Genomic DNA, 19,063 nt, shown 5'->3' with positions numbered 1-19,063 from the left:
CCATCCCCTCCACCGCCTCGCCCCCTGCCACGCCCTTCTCGGTGAGCTATGCTTTTTTTTTCATTTTTTTCCATTTTTTCTACTGTTGGATGGATGAATGAATGCATGGATGGATGTTGGATGTTAGATTGTTAGGTTAGATGTTAGATGTTAGGTTGTTAGGTTGATATATAGTTGAATGTTGGATGTTAGGATGTTAGATTGTTAGTTTGCATTATTTTTATCATGATGATCTTGTCATTTGAGATGTGCTCTAAAATTGGTATAAGATGAGTGATTATTTTTATCATGATGATCTTGTCAAAAAAATTGAACCGGACAAAATTTGACACTTGACAAAATAAGATTTTTTTCATAGTTTTAAGTGTCAGTGCTTAATGTTAAGTAGCTATGTGAGATGTGCTGCAAAATTATGATATGATCAGTGGTTATTTAATCATGATGATGTTGCAAAAAAATGAAGGACAAAATTTGACACTTGATGAAACATGATTTTTTTCATAGTTAAAAGTATCAATTCTTAATGTGAGGTGATGACCTAAATTTTTTTCACTCGGTGTAATTAACAGGATTTGTGGTGTTCCATCTTCGTGGAGTGATTGTCGACGTTGGAGGTGTTGGTCCACGATCGTCCGTCTCCTTTGATCGACTACATCGGAGGGTGAGCAACAATTCCATGACCTCATCCACTCTTTTTCCATGTCACTAGATTAAATTTTCACATCAAGTCGCGTAACCTAGGTCTCCCGTCCGAAAGGGTCGCATCGATAAATATGCATTCAATTGCATATTTATCACCGCAGCTCTTTCGGATTGTCCAGCGCTTTCCACGGACAGCCCGAGGATGTGTAGATTGGGTACGTTGTTCATGCTCTACCCCGTTCCGAGACAAGATTTCGGCGGCGCCTCCCTGTTGTTCTCCGAATGCACATTCTCTCGGCATTTTGCCGAGATGTGTATTTGGAGAACAGCGGGGAGGTGCTGCCAAAATTTTGTCTCGGAATGGGGTAGAGCATGGACAACGTACTCAATCTACACATTCTCGGGTGGGATTAGGACCCATCTTTACCTATTAGAGATGTAGGTGGATTAAATGTCGTTTCTCGTCAACCTTGTAAAAAATAAAATATTGATGTGAGTAATTTAAATGAATCCTTAATTTTGTTGTGTGGCTTCCAATAAAGCAGAGATGGCAGATAATCAGTGGATGTATAGTGGGTTTTTCCGTCGGAATCAAGTAACAACAGAGTGGGTCGAGAAAACTGATGTGTTTTTGAAAGAGATATTACGTAGTCCAATGAGGATGGTGCCAGAATGCCTGTGTGCCAGATGTAAGAGGCGTATCCGCAGAGATAAGAGTGAGATGACTAAGCACCTTCGCACGCATGGATTTATGCCCAACTTTAATATGCCGATAAACTTTGCCCAGCGGGACCGTGGTAGAGAGGATGTGATACGACAACGCGTCGCTGGTTATGAGGACGATGGGGTTAGAGACATGCTAGATGATGTCTTTGCTGCACAGCCGACACCTCTGTCACATTCAGCGAATGAACCGGAGGAGCCGGAGGAAACCGCAAAGGCCTTCCTGGAAATCTTGGCCTCGTCCAAGAAACCTCTCTATGAGGGTGCCAAGCTGTCTGTGCTGGATGCCATCTCGCAACTGATGGCAGTCAAGGCTGAGTACGGCTGTAGCCGAGGTTGCTTCGAAGCATTTCTAGGAGTATGGGCTAACAGCCTGCCTGAGGGCCATGAACTGCCGAAAACCATGTACGGTACGAAGAAAATCATGAAGGCGCTCTCGATGGACTATGAGAAAATACATGTTTGTCCAAAGAATTGCCTTTTGTTTAGGCATGAGTATGCGGATGACAAGTACTGTAGGAAGTGCGGTTCCTCTCGGTATATTGAGGTGGTCGATAAGCATGGTCAGAAGCAGCAGCTAAAATCCCTGTGAAGGTTCTTCGGTATCTTGATTTTATAAAAAGACTGCAGCGCCTTTTCATCACCGAGGAGTCTGCCAAAATGATGAAGTGGCACAAGGAAGGGAAAAGGTACAATCCAAAAAAATTGTACATCCATCAGGAGGTGAAGTATGGAACTCATTCGATATAGAGTACCCGGAGGAAGCAGCCGAGGCTGGGAATGTCAGAATTGCTATAACAGGTGATGGGTTCAGTCCATATGGTATGTCGTCTAATCCATACAGCTGTTGGCCCGTATTTGTTATTCCGCTGAATCTCCCTCCCGACGCCATAATGCAACACAAGACCATGTTCCTGTCGCTTATAATTCCGGTGCCTGAACATCCGAGGAAGAATTTGAGTGTGTTTATGCAGCCGTTGGTGGATGATTTGCACCATTCTTGGTACTTCCCGAGGTTGACATACGACCGACATCTGCAGAAAAATTTCTTGATGAAAGTTTGGCTACAATATTGCATGCATGACTTTCTCGGTTATGCCTTGTTCTGCGGATGGTGTACAAGTGGAAAGATGCCTTGCCCAGTGTGCGTGCAGGCCTTGATTTTCATTTGGCTGAAGAAGGGTGGCAAGTATGTTGCATTTGACCTGCATCGACAGTTCCTCCCTCCAGACCATCCTGATAGGGAAGACAAGAAGAACTTCACAAAAGGCAAAGTTGTCCATGAAGTAAACGAGATTCCAACGTTTTCTGGTGCGGATGTGCTTGCTCAGCTGAAAGCTCTTAAGCCTGCCGGTGAAGGGAAAGGCAAAGGCAAAGGCAAAGGCAAAGCCACAGGAGAAGACGAGGGCGAGGGCAAAGGAAAAGGAAAAGGTAAAGGGAAATTTTTTGAAGGATATGGTGAGACGCACAACTGGACTCACATTACCCCCTTCACGCAGCTTCCCTATTTTAAGGACCTCAAACTTCCATACAATATAGACGTGATGCACACCGAAAAGAATGTCGCAGAGTCCCTTTTTCGCACGATCCTCAACATTCCTGATAAGACAAAGGATAATGTTAATGCTAGAGTTGATCAACAGAATATTTGTGATAGACCACGTCTACACATGCAGCCTCCCACAGGCAGTCGAAAATCTTGGTTCAAGCCAGATGCTGACTTCGTACTTAAAAAGGATCATAAGATGGAGGCATTCAAGTGGCTGAAACACGTCGTGAAGTTCACTGATGGTTATGCGTCGAATATAAGTAAGGGGGTCAATCTTCCAACGGGCAGAGTGACCGGGCTCAAGAGTCATGACTATCATGTATGGATTGAGCGGATTATGCCGGTGATGGTTCGGGGCTATGTTCCCGAGCGTGTCTGGCATGTGCTTGCGGAGTTAAGCCATTTCTTCCGCACGCTTTGTGCTAAAGAAGTATGTCCTGAGAAGATAAAAGAAATGCATAAGAAGGCGCCGGAGTTGATATGCAAGCTAGAGAAGATCTTCCCGCCAGGCTTCTTTACTCCGATGACACATCTCATTTTGCACCTCCCGAACGAGGTATTGTTGGGGGGCCCTGTGCAGAATCGTTGGCAGTACGGCCCTGAGAGACAGAACAAGCATCTGAGACAGAAATGTGGAAACAAAGCTAAGATTGAAGCTTCCATAGCTGAGGCAGTTATCCTAGAGGAGGTGGCAGACCTCAGGACAGCCTACTATCAGGACCATGTTCCCACGTTGCACAATAAGGTGTCTCGATACAATACAGAAGAACCCAAGTATAAACCCAAGTTGCCTCTATTCATCGGGCAAGGTGGTAGGGCTGGATGCTCGAAACCTTATCTCATGCCACGAGATGAGTGGGAGGATGTCATGTTCTATATCTTGCACAACATCAAGGAAGTTGAGGATGAGTGGATGAGGTAATACCTTAGCACCATTCTTTGAGTCAATTCGTTATGTTCACTTTGCCTAGTTCTTATACCGCTTTTCTTATTGTAGTCGATTCGTTGAAGAAGAATGGACGGGAATGCTGCCTCCTACTGAAGCGGAGGCACTTGCTCTTCTCCGAAAGGGTGCTGATGGAAGGAAAAATTTCGTTGCGTGGTTCATGGAGAAAGTAATTTTTCTCACTTTCAATTAAACTCATGCACCCTATAATTTCAATTAAACTCATGCACCCTATAATTTCAATTAAACTCATGCACCCTATAATTTCAATTAAACTTGTAGGGAAATGATCCGACCGGATCAATGGATGAAGAATTGAGATGGGTTTCTATGGGTTTTGATCCTGTCGTCATGACATGCGAAAAGTATGATGTGAATGGGTATCGCTTCCATACAGAGGAGCACCAGAACAGTCGGCCTGATCCCAAAACCATAAATACCGGAGTCTTCACTGAAGGAGATAATAAAGTAGATTACTACGGAAGGGTAGGAAAAATATACGAGCTTACATTCAAACGTGGCCGCGAACACCTAAGTCTCACTGTGTTCAAATGCCGATGGTTCGACCCCAAAAAGGGTCTGAGACATACGCCTTCTGTTGGTTTAGTTGAAGTTAAACCATCAACCGTCTATGCCGGAGCTGATCTCTTTATCGCCGCTACCCAGGCCACACAAGTATATTATCTGCCTTACCCATGCCAGAAAGAGTACCTAAAGGGTTGGGAAGTTGTGTTCAAGGTGTCGCCGCATGGTAAGCTACCGGACCCGAACGATGATGATTACTACAACATAAACCCCATGACATACGAGGGAGTGTTCTATCAAGAGGAACATGATGACGTGGTCCGAAGCAACGAGGATGATGACTTGGGTTATGTTGACCTGGACCCAAACGACGACGACGCACGGATTGATGGTGAGGCAGTTGTGAATCAAAGAGACATAATTATGCTTGAAAAGTTAAATGAAGACGCTGACGATGAGGAAGAGCCTCCACCTCCGTCAGACAACGAAGAAGATATGCGTGACAGTGATGATGAGACCGGTCCACAAATAGATTACAATAGTGATGATTCATATGGGTTCTAGAAAATGTAAGTTCTTTTAATGATCATTACAATAGTATGCTTAATGTGCTCTTCTGGTATTAATGTTTTTCCTGTATGCTTGTTTAATTGATATCCTTACTAATTGTTTATTCTATTCTCAATGCAGGTTTAATAATCATGGGCAAGTCCAGCGGCGCTAGTTTCCTCAGTCAATTTAAAGGACTTACTCGGAGTGGACGAGCCCACAAGGTTCTCTCCCGACTACGCGAGGATGACACCTCACAGGGAGGTGGAGGGGTCGGGGGAGGAGACCCTAGAGGGGGAGGCGGTGGGGGGAGAGCCCCTAGAGGAGGAGGAGGTGGGGGAGAGGCAACCGGGGCAAAAAACTCCGGGCCGTGTCTGAAATAGGAGGGTCTTCTTTGATGCCCTCCTATACAGAGGCACCTTCTGAGTCTGAGGAGGAGGAGTATGTTCCTGATGGCGAGGAGGAGGAGGCCGAGGAGGAGGGTGAGGAGGAGGAGGCCGAGGAGGAGGGTGAGGAGGAGGCCGAGGAGGGTGGAGGGGAGGTTGATCCCCCGTTGTGGGGTGACTTGCCACCGTGTTCTTCGCAGGGGTGGCTGCGTGGTAATGCCGGACTACCTACACCACCTTCTATCGAGGAGCACAAGTGGCTCATTGAACCTGTGGGGACAGAGTAAGTGCCTCTCAATCATATTTTCAACACATGACAACATTTTCTTATTGTACACATGGCAATCATTTGATTCTTTTGCAGAAACTGGATCCTTCACGGAAAGGGCCATAAACCGAACGGCCTTATCACTGTCCTGTTGAAGGAGTTTTGGCCTGGCCTATTCTGCCCGCGGCCAGACAGGGACCCGCGGCAGCGGGTTTTGGCCACGAGCTGGGCCCACTACGAGGCTTGCAGCAACGCTGAGTACGGGACGACCGCTAAGGCCGTGATCACCAAATTTTTGTTAAGTTCTCTTCTGAATCACTTGTCTTCAGTTTCGTTCATAGTTTATCATTGAATCACTCAACTCATGCCTTGTTTGCTTCTGGTTTTTGCATGATTGCAGCAACTCTATAGAGTTCTTGACGAGCACAAGGCCAGAGCCGACATGGTCTTGCTTGCGGCTGCGAAGAAGAAAGCTCGTCAGTTGCAGTACGAGGTGCGCTGGGTTGCCATCTTGCAGTACTACCACTACTACCTGCAACAAAAGATGCCCAAAACTCAAGCGCAGAAGCTACGACTTACCTTGAGCAAGGAGCAGTTCATGATGGTAACTATTACTAACTTTTCATTGTTTCAAGCAGTCAACTATATGTTTCGTGCTCACATGTCATGCTTCCAAAATTTGCATAGGTTGTTCCTCGTTGGTGCTATGGAAGGCATGACGGATGGGCGAGTTTGGTGGATAGGTGGCTCGGCGCCGATGCAGAGTTTGCTGCCAAGAGCATCAAGGCCCGGGCTAACTGTGGAGACGACGGGACACACGGCCAAGGAAACAGGAACCACTGGGGCTTCAAGGCCATGAAGGTATATCTATGTGCATGATGCATTTTTGTTCTTCTTTACGTCATGTTCTTATGTATGGCTGACTTCTATTTGACGTTGTAGGAGGACAAGTTGAAGAGGCCGCTCTCAGACATGGAGTCGTGGAAGCTGGCCCACGAGCGGAGTCATCGCAAGGAGGGCGAGAGCCAGTACTACGGCAAGACCGAGGAGCACCTGGGGTCTTACATTCATCACTATCAGGAGTTGCATCTGGATGTTCCTGTTGCTGAGGTCGCCCAGTCTCAGATCGATGACACGGTGGTGGTGGCCATCAAGGGGAAGAAGAATGGCCGGTATCCGTGTTTCGATGTCTTGATCACTCCTTCGATCTCGTACACACGGCTTCGGGCTAGCAACCCGAGCCAATTAGAGAGTACGGGGCGTTCACAGACTCCCTTAGCCCGCCAGCATGCTGTAAGTACTTCCTCTTTATCTTTTTCTATCTTGCATTCTCAGTTTATTTTCAGCATTGCTCACTTAGAAACAACCTAAATTATGTAGGCATATAAGGAGTTTGTCGAGCATAGGAATCTCGAGGTGCGGGAGTACTTGAAACGAGTGAAGGCAAACGATGATTACAACCGTCAAATGATGACGGTTAGTTTTGCCCTCTTAAAACCAACCTAAATTTTTGCACTTTCATTCCTTCTGATCTTCTAGTTTGCTTGCTTAACTAACATTCAGGCTATGTTGGCGTCTTGGACTAACCGCACGGATCCACCACAAATGGGACCCCCACCACCACTTGCGGGAGAACCCCCACACGTGCCCACGTTCGATGAATGGGTGGCACTAGGCAGTGATGGTCCGGTTAGTACATTTGCCTAACTACTAGCAAACTAGTTCTCGTTCATGAAACACTATCATATCATATTTACCGTTAGAATCTTTTCTGAAACATGTAGGGACCGGTGGCTCGACTCCTGCTCCATCGACCCCAGTCACTCCGATCTGGCAGAGTGGTGGTGGTCGCGATGGCGGTTTTGGCGGAGGTAGTGGTGGTGGTTTTGGCGGAGGTGGTGGTGGTGGTTTTGGCGGAGGTGGTGGTTTTGGCGGGGGTGCTCTTGCTTGATGATTCCGTGCATGTGGCCATCGTGCCATGCCTTTCATATTCCTACTTTTATCATGTTTCATGTCTTGCACTACTTTTATGTTCATGAACTTCCATCGGTGATGATCTTTAGATGATGTGATGAACTTGAGTATGTTTAGATGATGATGGTGAACTTGAGTATGTTTAGATGAACTTGAGTATGTTCACATGATGAATTGTCATATTTCTGCATAATTTCATATTGTTCTGTTTTGAAATGCTGTCAAATGAATTGGAAAAGAAAAAACAGGGAAAATAAAAAAAAATAAAAAAAACTATGCCTACGGCAAAGACGTCAGCATATATATGCCCAGGAGTTACCAGGGCTTGCCACGTGGCACATCTATGCCTACAGCAAAGCCGTAGGCATATATGAAAAACTATGCAGACGGCTTTGCCGTAGGCATAGCCCTGCTGCCAGGAGAAACCAGGAGCTGCCACGTGGCAGAGATATGCCTACGGCAAAGCCGTCGGCATAGATTTCCATCTATGCCGACGGCTTTGCCGTAGGCATAGCCCTGCCGCCAGGAGAAGCCGGGGGACGACACGTGGCGCAGGTATGCTGACGGCTAGGCCGTCGGCATACATGCGCCACGTGTCGTCCCCTGAATCGCCAGCGCTGTTGACGGCGCCGTCCGTTGCCGTCAGACGGAAAACAACGCCGATGGCTAAACTATGCCGACGCCTCTCCCACGGCCGTCGGCATATGCTCCTATGCCGACGGCTATACTACGCCGACGGTCTGACACATCTACGCTGACGTGATCTACGCCGACGGGCTATGCCGACGGCAACGAACCTATGCCGACGGCCCTGGGCCGTAGGCATAGCCCGCGAGTCCGGTGGTGGTCAGGTTTAATCCTAATATTCACCCCCCTAAACATGACATCTTCGATGCGACCTGGATCCCAAATGCGACTGCTGCTACACGTAGTTTTTATCCTTGGCATTGCTTTTGCCCCTTCTCGCAGCATTTCAGGGACCGTCTTTGCTATCGTTGGCTCGTCCGTAGCTTGACGGCATCGCTTCTCTTTCGTCGCGTCTTCAACCTTCACCTGTTCTTCGCTGCTTGGTAGACCGTCTTTCGGATCCTTGAGGAGACATCTTTTGAACCCGAGTGAGACCAAACTTCGGTCTAACTTTGCGTTCCAAGCTCTTGGCGCTTGCTTCAACCCGTAAAGTGCCTTCTTGAGCTTGTAAACTTTCCCTTCTTCGACTTTCTTCTCGTAGCCGTGGGGTTGTCCACGTACACTTCTTCTTTGAGGTCGCCGTTGAGGAAAGCGAATTTCACATCCATATGATGAACCTTCCAATCCTCTTGTGCTGCCAAAGCTAGGAGCACTCTCACCGTCTTGATTCGAGCAACCGGTGCAAACACCTCCTCATAGTCAACTCCTTGACGTTGTACGTAGCCCTTTGCGACGAGTCTTTCCTTGTGGTTCACAATGGCACCCTTCGTGTCCTTCTTCAACTTGTAAACCCACTTCAAACCTATGGCCTTTTGGTTCGGAGGTCGGGTTACCAAAGTCCACGTGCAATTGCTCTCGATTGCCTTCATCTCCTCATCCATGGCGTGCGTCCAACTTGAACTTTTGCTCGCCTCTACGAAGTTCGCCGGCTCCTCAACTCCGAGTAAACACAAATCGGAGTACTCGAGTGTAACTGTCTTTGCGTACTTGTAGACTTTCTTGAGGGGCTTGTAGCGACGAGGCCCGGAACAATCCGTCGTGGCTTGCGAAGGGGGCGACACAAATTGTGTCGGCGTCGATGCACTTGAGGAAGACGGTTGAGTCCCGGGCGTGGTAGATGCCGAGTCGTTGGCATCCTCGTCGTCGGCGTAGTTGTTGTGATCATGACCATCATCTTGATTGTCATCGTCACTATGCGCCTCATTGTCGAGATCTCCGCCAGTGTCATGCGCGTCGTTGTCGCTATCACCTTGCGACCCATGCGCGTCGTCATCGGTGTCGGCACCATGGTGATCACTGCCATTGCGGTCACCTTGGTTGGGTGTCTTGCCAATCACCTGGACGTCTTCCCTTGCATCATCATCAGTTGGAAATTCAATTGTGAATATGTTACCGTTTGGAGCATTGTTGGCTGCTGCGCTCCAATTCCACGCTTGGTTTTCTTCGAACACAACATCGCGTGAAATCCGTAGACGCTTGGTCCGTGGATCGTAGAAGCGGTATGCCTTGCTGCCGGAAATCCTCTCGTATCTGATGAACACCATCTTGGTGCTACGATCGGCAAGCTTTGAGAGATGCGGCTCCGCCGTCTTCACATGCGCCACGCACCCGAACGTCCGTAGATGAGACATATTCGGCTTCCGTCCGTAAATTTCTTCATACGGAGTCTTGCCGATCACCGCCTTCGTTGGAGCCCGGTTGAGAAGATAGACCGCCGTCGAGACAGCTTCTCCCCAAAAAGTCCCCGGCAAGTTCTTGCTCTTGAGTAAACTTCTCGCCATGTTAACGACGGTTCGATTGCGCCTTTCAACAACCCCGTTCTGCTGTGGCGTATAAGGTGTCGTGAGGAACCTTTTTATGCCAATCTTCTCGCAGTAGTCGTTGAACTCGTTCGACGTAAACTCTCCGCCGCGATCTGTCCGTAGAGCGCGAACCTTCAGCTTGTGTTCCATCTCCGTTGCAGCCTTCTGCTTCTTGAACGCTTCAAACGCCTCATCTTTAGATCGTAGGAGAACGACCCACATGTATGTCGAGTAGTCATCTACCACAAGGAAGAAGTACTTCTTTCCTCCGTGAGTTGCTGGGGTGATAGGGCCACATAGATCACCATGGAGCAGCTCGAGTGCATCACTTGCACGATAGGTAGATTGAGCAGGGAATGGCCTGCGGTGCTTTTTTCCAACCAACCACCCGTCACATACTCGATCAACATGGTCGATAAACGGCATCCCAGATACCATCTCCATCTTCGACATCTTCTTCAAGGCGTAGAAGTTAACATGTCCAAATCTAGCATGCCATAACCACGAATCATCATCACTCTTGGGGAGCCAACACTCCGGTTGAGATTGATCAAGGTTGAGGATATAGAGCCTGTTCCGCGTGCGATTCACACGCGCTAGCACGTTTCGGAGGTTGTCGAAGATCGTCATCACTCCATTCTCGATATCCACCTTGCATCCATTCTCGTCAAGTTTTCCGACAGAGATGATGTTGTTGCGAAGCCTTGGGATGTAGTACACTCTGGTGAGTATGCGATGTTTTCCTGTGAGACCCTCGAAGAGGATAGAGCCTTGCCCGCAAATCTCCACATTTGAACCATCACCGAACTTGACCGAGCCTTGAACATTATATTCCAGCTCGAGGAACTTCTCCTTGCACCCCGTCATGTGGTTACTGGCACCTGTGTCTAGATACCACGACACGTTCTGGCTTCCGGATAACTTTGGTGTTACTTTTTCCTCATGAAGTAGCACCTTCCGGTTTGGTTTCACAACCATCGTTTTGGACGAGATCACAAAATTTGGCCATCAGAAGACCTCGACGTTCGTCTTCTTGCTTCGCCAAATTTGCCTTGATCTCACACTTGTTAGGCTCCACGAGATCACAAACTTCGGCCATTAGAAGACCTGGACGTTCGTCTTCCTGCTTTGCCAAATTTGCCTTGATCTCTCTCTTGTTAGGCTCCGGACAATCCTTCGCAAAGTGACCCATCTCGTTGCAGTTATAGCACTTGACCTCAGACATATCCAAGTTCCGTGGCTTCCGCTCTTTAGATCGGTCCGCCTTACCACGGCCTTGTGGCTTGCCTTTTCCTTTGCCTTCTTCGGTTTGTCCGCCGCGCTTCGCGTTGCTTGAGCCTTCGCCAATGTTGCACCTTCCTTTGCTACTTGGGGACTCCCAATCTGCGCGTGAGTACATGAGTTGGTCACCACCTCCTCCTTTGCCTTTCCGACAACCACGAGCATTCTCTTCCCATGTCCGCAAGCGTCCGATCGCCTCCGTTATGGTCATGTCGTCGATGTCGTAAAGCTGCTCGAGCGTGCCAATGATGTACGTGAATTTATCAGTCACCGAACTGAAAAACTTCTCCACAATCTCGGTCTCCTCGAGCTTTGCACCAAGCGCGCGGATCTCTCTCACCAATGTAGTCAGACGCATGGCATAGTCATTCACCGATTCAGTTTCCTCCATCTGCAACTTGTGAAATTGGCGCTTCAGCACTTGTGCCCGAGCCTTGGTGACGCGATCTTCTCCGATCCTCATCTCTTTGAGTGCGTTCCATGCCTCTCTTGCTGTCTCGAACTCCGCCAATGTCATCAGCACGGAATCTTGTACAGACTGGGCTATGGCGACCATGGCACCTTCGTCGCACTTCTTGTCGACGTCGTCGTCCGTGATGGCCTCCCACACACGAAGGGTTCGGAGAATGATCTTCATCTTCACCGCCCACACGCCGTAGTTGGCGTCGGTGATCATCGGGTACTGGATGGGGATGTTGCGATGCGCCTGTACGTTGGCGCCGCCCGTTCCGCCACCACTTGTTGCTGACTTGCCGCCCTTCTTCACATTGTCGCCTTTCTTGTTCGCCTTGGAACCGCCGTTACTGGACTTGACCGACTCAGCGTCGCTGTCCGTCATCGCAGATCGTAAACCGTCGAGGCTCTAGATACCAATTATTGGCTTTTGATCGTTGCTAGATCAAATCTCCCAGAAGCAGCACGTATGTGCAAGCTGACCAAACAAGCAACCAAGCGAGCTAGAAGGTTGATTGATCAGCAGTGCATACCCACGTAGCCGATACTCGACGTACGTGCGTGAGCTTGTAGAGTCCAGCTAGACTAGATCGATTCGAGCGATCGTTCTTGGCGAAACTCTCACGGCAACTAGCAACACGGAAAGCTGAATTGATTTGATGGCCACAGGCTCGTGTCGAGCCTGTTGAATACTTTGTATTGCTCTTTTTCGTTGTGGTACAAGGGGCAGGGTACAGTCACATATATATGCGTAGGACAGCCTAGCAGCTAACCGAAACGTACTAGTAATACTAATCCTACTCGGTGTCATATATGCTGTACTACTCGAATACTAGGATGTCAGGTTTGATCCTAATATTGTTGGCTTTTGATCTCTAGATTAGATCATCCAGGAACTATGCACCGTAGTGCAAAGCTAGCAAGCAAGCACACAGCCTAGCAGCTAGATGGATGAACAGTAGCTAGCTAGTACGTGCACCTCTTGTACGTGAAGCTGGCTTGCTAGTGCTCAAATCGCTCAGATCGATTTACGTCGGCGTCCACAGAACTCTTGCGTAACTTGGCGAACACAGAAAAACTGATCGATGATTGATAGCCAAAGGCTCTTGTCGAGCCTTGTACGCTTTATTGCTTTTCTGATTTTCTTGGTACAGATTACAGGGGGTACGTACCTATATATACTACTAAGCTATGTCTAAGCCAAACCGACTCGGTACAGGTATCCTACATGGATACGCATACACACACGGACACGGGACTAACTCTAACATAGCTTAGCTACGAACTTGATTAAACGATGATTAGGCGGGTGAACTTACGTGCAGATACAGGCGTAGGAAGTGCTTGTGGCGGATCCCATGTCAAGAGGAAGCCATCTTTGATGAGCTGCTCGTAGTCGGTCTCGCCCGTGGACGTCTCGCCCGGCGACATGCCCAGCACCGGCAGGATGATAGCATCACATCCCTCCAAGGCATAGCCAGCATAGTCCCCGGCGGGGTCGTATGGCACTCCCGCGCGAACAAACGCGTTGCTCGCGTTCACGCACCCCATCGTCCTCGCGTGCACTAACCATCTGTCGCGACGTGCCCTAGCCGCCGCGGTGGCCTCCTCCGTGCAGTTGTAAAAGATGAGGTTCAGGTTGGTGGGGTCGATCCGAAGCTGGCGGCCCAGTTTGACGGAGGTGTTCCAGAGCGGCAGACATCTGTTGGGGGCCTTGGGGCCGTCGTGTAATAGTCCCAGCTTGCCCAGATCAACGACGCGCAAGCTGCGGTCCCCATAGGAGATGTCGATGATTGCAAAGCCGGAGCTACCGCGCACAGAGCTCGGAAGAAGTGGATAACTGCCGTTATAGCATGTAAGCTCGAAGTCCGGCGGTGCAGGCGAACCACATAATCTTCTCGTTTGCCAATCACTGAGCCAGAATGGGTCGGAGATGGTGACGCTGCCGCACTTGGCCGAGCAGCCTTCCCCTTGCTGCACCTCAGCCCCCATGACCGCAAGCATCAGCGGTAAACACCAGGCCCAGACCAGGATCAGGAATCGGCCGTGCATCGCAGCACCAGTAAGATTTGGAATTTGTCTCGGTGAAGGCTGTGGGGAGAGGAGACTGAACTAACAGAGAAGAACACAAGCTGAAGAATGAATGGTACGTAGCCTTTATTCTATGGGCAATGCTACTGAGTCCACACGTCCTGGGAGGACCAAAAGGCTTTGAATCTTCTTCAAAAGAAACAAAGACTTTGACTGGTTGAGTAACGAGCTCTGTAAGATACCCAGCCAGTAGCCACCCAGGGAACAAGTCTCGGCTCGGTAGTGGACTAGCGTTGACTGGCTGTTCTTCTGTGCAGCACCATGGGCCACTCTGAACTCGGTTTACCTAGACTATGGGCTGAAGTCACCCGCTCGGCCTGCTCGAAGGCCCGCCGGCTTGGTACGGTTACAAGAAACGGTTAAAGGCCGAGAGCCCAACTCTGCCAGCGTTACTGCCACCGGCGGCTGATTCGCCGCCGCGTCATCTTGCCGTGCCACCTCCCGTGCCCCGGCGCCGCCGCATCCCGCAGCTGCCGTCGTGAGCCACACAACGTACTCTTATATGCTAGATTCGTGGATAAGACACTTCAATCTTGAAATGAATTGTTGCAATGTTTAGCTTCACAATGATGCATCCAATCCAGGTTACTGAATTTCGTAGGGTCGTGGTTCGAATAGAGTCTCAATGACGCTTACTTTGATTTGGAGGCCTAGCTATTGCTTGCTTACTTGCTTGATCCTGCTAGTTGTCTGACTCTGACATACCACTCGGGTGCCTTTCGAAACTTCAAATACTAAACACATCGAATCACCGAAATAACTAATTGCTTTATTCCTACTAGCACATATGCTCGTGCGTTGCAACGGGAGATATAGTGACGTATCCACTGAAATATCCAGCAACATGTCCCAAGAACATCTCAATGATGCCACCCGGCAACGGCAGGAAGGCGCGCACCAAGGTCTAGTAATACTTCATATCAATTGTACGGGTGTGGCCAATTCACGCGAATTCAGATGGGTGAGATTAGTTAGTGTGGGCCCCACAGTTGAATTAGGAGGGTGATTAGTTAGTGTGGGCCCACCCTTGAATTCGCCGGGGAGAGAAATTAATTAGGGTGAGGAGAGATTTACGTGGCTTTGTCCCCAGATGCGTTGCGGAGCGTTGCAACGCTCGCAGGCGAGGAAGTCTTTTCCCAGTTGTACATTAAGAAGCATGCTACATATACAATGCTTTTGATACGATTTTTATACGATTATTCTGATCTTAAAAAGCCCCCTAATTTTTAAATCTTAAAGGCATTATTTGTAAGCTGTCATGAAAAAAAATCTCACTAAGCATTATAAATAATGAATTATATTTCCTTCGCATTTGAACAAACAATCCCTACTTCTTTATAAAAAATCCTTTGTACCTAGCTCAATAAACACAACTCATGACCGTCCAAACGTCTATGTCCTCCAGTTGAAATTATACTTCTTCCCATCCTCATCAATAGTGGCCACGGTGTCTCATCCTCTGAAGGCAATGTGTTCGAACATGACCAATTCGAACACGGTGATCTCAACCTCTACATGACACACCTGCAATTGAGATACCCCAGCGCAAGGTAGTATTTATACTTTGAAAACTAATCCCGTCAAGTTGGCCATGAGGGACACTCTCCGTGAGCTACAGCCTACACGTACCACTTAGGATGGTGATAATTTCCGATGTCCTGAAGCCATAGGCTCCTCCATGAAATAAGTTGTCATCTTTTTGGATTTCTTCTCAAGTCAGAATGCTTGAGAAAAAAATGGTAGCAAAATATTTGGTCGAGACTAACCAGCCCATTCAAGTGGTCAAGACATCAAAATTCTGTGTTGGTTGAGACTACACAGAATTAGTTGGATTTCTTCTCAAATAAGTTTCCCTCCGAGTAACGCTACACAAAATTGTTGGTCGAGACTAACCCAGCCCATTTAAGTATATTTGATCCCCACCCTTTAATTACGCATCTTGCATGGTAGCCCTCAATTCCCTTTAATGCTTCTTAAATCATGCATGTCAGCCCTCAATTCCCGTTTAACGCTGATTCCTGCACCTTTCTCTGCCCTCCTCCTTCCTTTCCCTCCCGGCTTCTCCTTTTTCTTGTATGTGTTCCTAAGAGAAGTAATTTGTCCTCATGTTTCGAGGTCTCAAGAAAAGGGCGTGGAAACAGATAGAAACTCTTGAATGGAAATTGAAAAGAAATGTAGCCCCAGTTCCTTCGGAAATGGTAAGATCTTTGGCGCAAGAAGAAGGGGCGATCCATATCATCTTGACTTGGTTCTGCTTCCCCTCTTTTTTGGGTCTCTCTCCCATTAATTCCATCTTTGAAACAATCCTTGATTGGAGGCTGCTTATTGTTTTCAGCTCACAAACATATTTAAACTGGTGGGATTTTGTAAAGAAAAATGATATGGGATTATCTTGTAAACAGTTCGTGAGGTTGGGATCAGGAGTTTGATCGGGCAATTATTTTTACCGTATTTTTGGGCCATGTCACAGAGGATGGATGGATGGACTGAGGCCCAAGACAGATCAACCTAGAAATTCTGCTAGACCGGCGTAGCCGATTACTCCCTCCGTCTAGGTGTGTAAGTCATCTTACGAAAATCAAATAATCCCAAAATACTTAGGCGCGGTGCATTAAGTTCTATCTCGTTTCTTGTTTCTTTACATATCAACCAATAAGAGACGAGCGGTGTGCATGCTTTTAATGACTTGAGACTACCAAACACGACATGCAGTGGTTAGCTCCTTGCATGCAATGCTATTAATTAGCAAATAAACATTAAGGTCTCTCGTTTTTTCCTCCTCCTTGGTCACGGTGCACAACCTAAGATGACTTACTCACCTAGACGGAGGGAGTAACATAAGAAAATTCGGCTGATGGTGATAGATAATGAGCGCTAGCTTAGCTGGTACTTTCGGGTTGTTTCTTGCATGGCGTCTTGTGTTCGATCCCTGCGGGGATTGTCGGCTTTATTCTTTTTTTAGCTGCAGTATATGTGCTCGCCGATTGTATCCTTCTCATGTGTCTTAAATAGGCCAGGATAGGTGGGCAGGCCCAGGCGGCAAAAGCGAGCGATCGCTGGTGGAGGTCTATAAGGTACCGAAAACGAACCAGGACGTACGAACATGCTATTAGCACCACCTCGTTTATATTACGATTTTATCTATACAAATCGTGAAAACGTAGTACTACTGGGCAAAAGCGTATTGTGACGGTGAACACACGGAATCAGTCCGTGCTTTATTATTAGGGAGAGATTTTGGTTTCTATCAAATACAATAATCTTAAATGACTTTTCCTTATCAAATTGCGCAGCCATTCTTGGTAGAAACACAATGTGATGTTTGAAAATAAATATTTCTGTTACACACTATAATATCTTAATGGTATTCGAATTTACATTTGTCCATTTAATCCTACTTTTGGACTATGATAACAGAGAAGGGGATGCGGAGCAATACGATGATCTGTAAGCATAACTTGTATGCGACAACAAGTATGATGGGATCGAGGGACATGAAAGGAACTGCTTTGGTGGCATCTCCAATTCATTGATGCTCTTTTCCAACACATCAATCACCTCGCTCATCGAAGGACGGTTTTCGGGGTTAGTTTGTATGCACCATAGGCTGACCAACGCCATCTTTCTCATGGCCTCTTCAAGGTCGCAGGTGACTTCCCAACTTTGTACCTGTTCTGCTATACTGTCATAAATCCGGTTTGGAAAATACACATCACTTGAGCTATTGGTAATCCCTTTTTCTTTATTTATGCTTCCTCCTACCATTTCCAGGAGCATCATTCCATAGCTATAGACATCTGACTTTGTAGAAACGACTCCAAAACCTCTAGAGAATATTTCTGGAGCAATGAATCCAATAGTACCTCTTTCTTCGGTGACGGAGAGGATGCTACCGGCCATGAGGTGACACAATTTGGCTAAACCGAAATCTGCAATCTTGGGACAAAAATCTTGATCTAGATGTATATTCTGAGGCTTGATGTCAAAATGGATGATGCGAGTACTACATCCTTGATGCAAATACTCCAATCCTCGTGCAATGCCAAGTGCTATTTGCTGTAACTTGTCCCATCCAATAACAAGATCTGAATTCTCTGTGTAAATATACTTCTCCAGTGAACCATTAGCCATATACTCATAAACAAGGGCTCGCGTAGCTCCTTCTAAGCAAAAACTGAGCAGACCAACAGTGTTAATATGTGATGTCCTACAAATGCTAATTAACTCATTTAGGAGCTCCTCTCCATTGCCTTTGGAAACTTTTAGGAGCTTCACGGCAACTGCACAGCCATCTTGTAGGCTACCCCTAAATACTGTGCCATATCCTCCTTCTCCAGGTTTATCCTCGAAAGAGCTAGTCATTTGTTTCAGCTCTGAGTACTTGTACCTTTTCGGAGCCAAAGGTCCATACCTCCTCAGCATTTCTTCCATGCTTGATTTATTACCAGTCTGCTTTGGGAGGATGAAAAGACTAATCTTTTGCTTATGTCGGTGCACCCCCAAACTAGACATGTTAGCAAGATGATTGCAGCAGACAGAGGAACTGTAAAAAAACATGAAAAGTGAACATCATTTAGTAAAGTTGATAGTATATCAGTATATGTATGAGACGGTGTAAACTATCCCTTTTCTAATATAGCCATTTAGGAATCTGTCAGTTTCACGCCATTATATTAGAAATCTCCATAATTTGGTTAATTTTAGACTTAGCAGTTTGCCTTTAGATAGCATCAAAGTATCGAAGTTTGTGACAAAGTATCATGTATTTTCTGAGCAGAAGCCATGATAGACATACCTATCAAAATTAACTTCTTGTTGTGCCTACCATCTGTAGTGAAATTATTATGGTTAGTCAATGTAAGTATCAATCACAAAATAAATAAAAACATGAAACTGAACCATGGCAATTTGACAGCCAAGCGCAACTAGCTATTAGAAATGCATGCGACATAAGCAGACCAAAATTTTAACTCGAATGGGAAAGGTCAGCAGACTGACATCACATCAAAACCGGTAGTTTCTAAGATCATCTCAGCTGAACAAACAAAAAATAAAGAGGATAACGGCATCTCCAACACAGACCCTCAAATCGCTCGCAGCCGTCCAGACCGCGTGGTCCGGGCGTATTTTGCCATCAAGCACGGTCCTGTATTGCTCCACTCGGAGGTCTGGACGTCATTTTTCCCA

At 47.3% G+C, this 19,063-nt stretch overlaps 1 pseudogene; it reads right to left on the bottom strand.

The window, feature by feature from the left end:
• The window catches only part of LOC119279209, an 87,144-nt pseudogene that overhangs the window by 65,403 nt on the left and 2,678 nt on the right, over positions 1-19,063 (bottom strand).

Source organism: Triticum dicoccoides, chromosome 3B, assembly GCF_002162155.2.
Source record: "Triticum dicoccoides isolate Atlit2015 ecotype Zavitan chromosome 3B, WEW_v2.0, whole genome shotgun sequence".
Classification (NCBI taxonomy): domain Eukaryota; kingdom Viridiplantae; phylum Streptophyta; class Magnoliopsida; order Poales; family Poaceae; genus Triticum; species Triticum dicoccoides.
The sequence above is the reverse complement of the archived record's forward strand: the minus strand, read 5'-3'. Positions and strand labels throughout refer to the sequence as shown.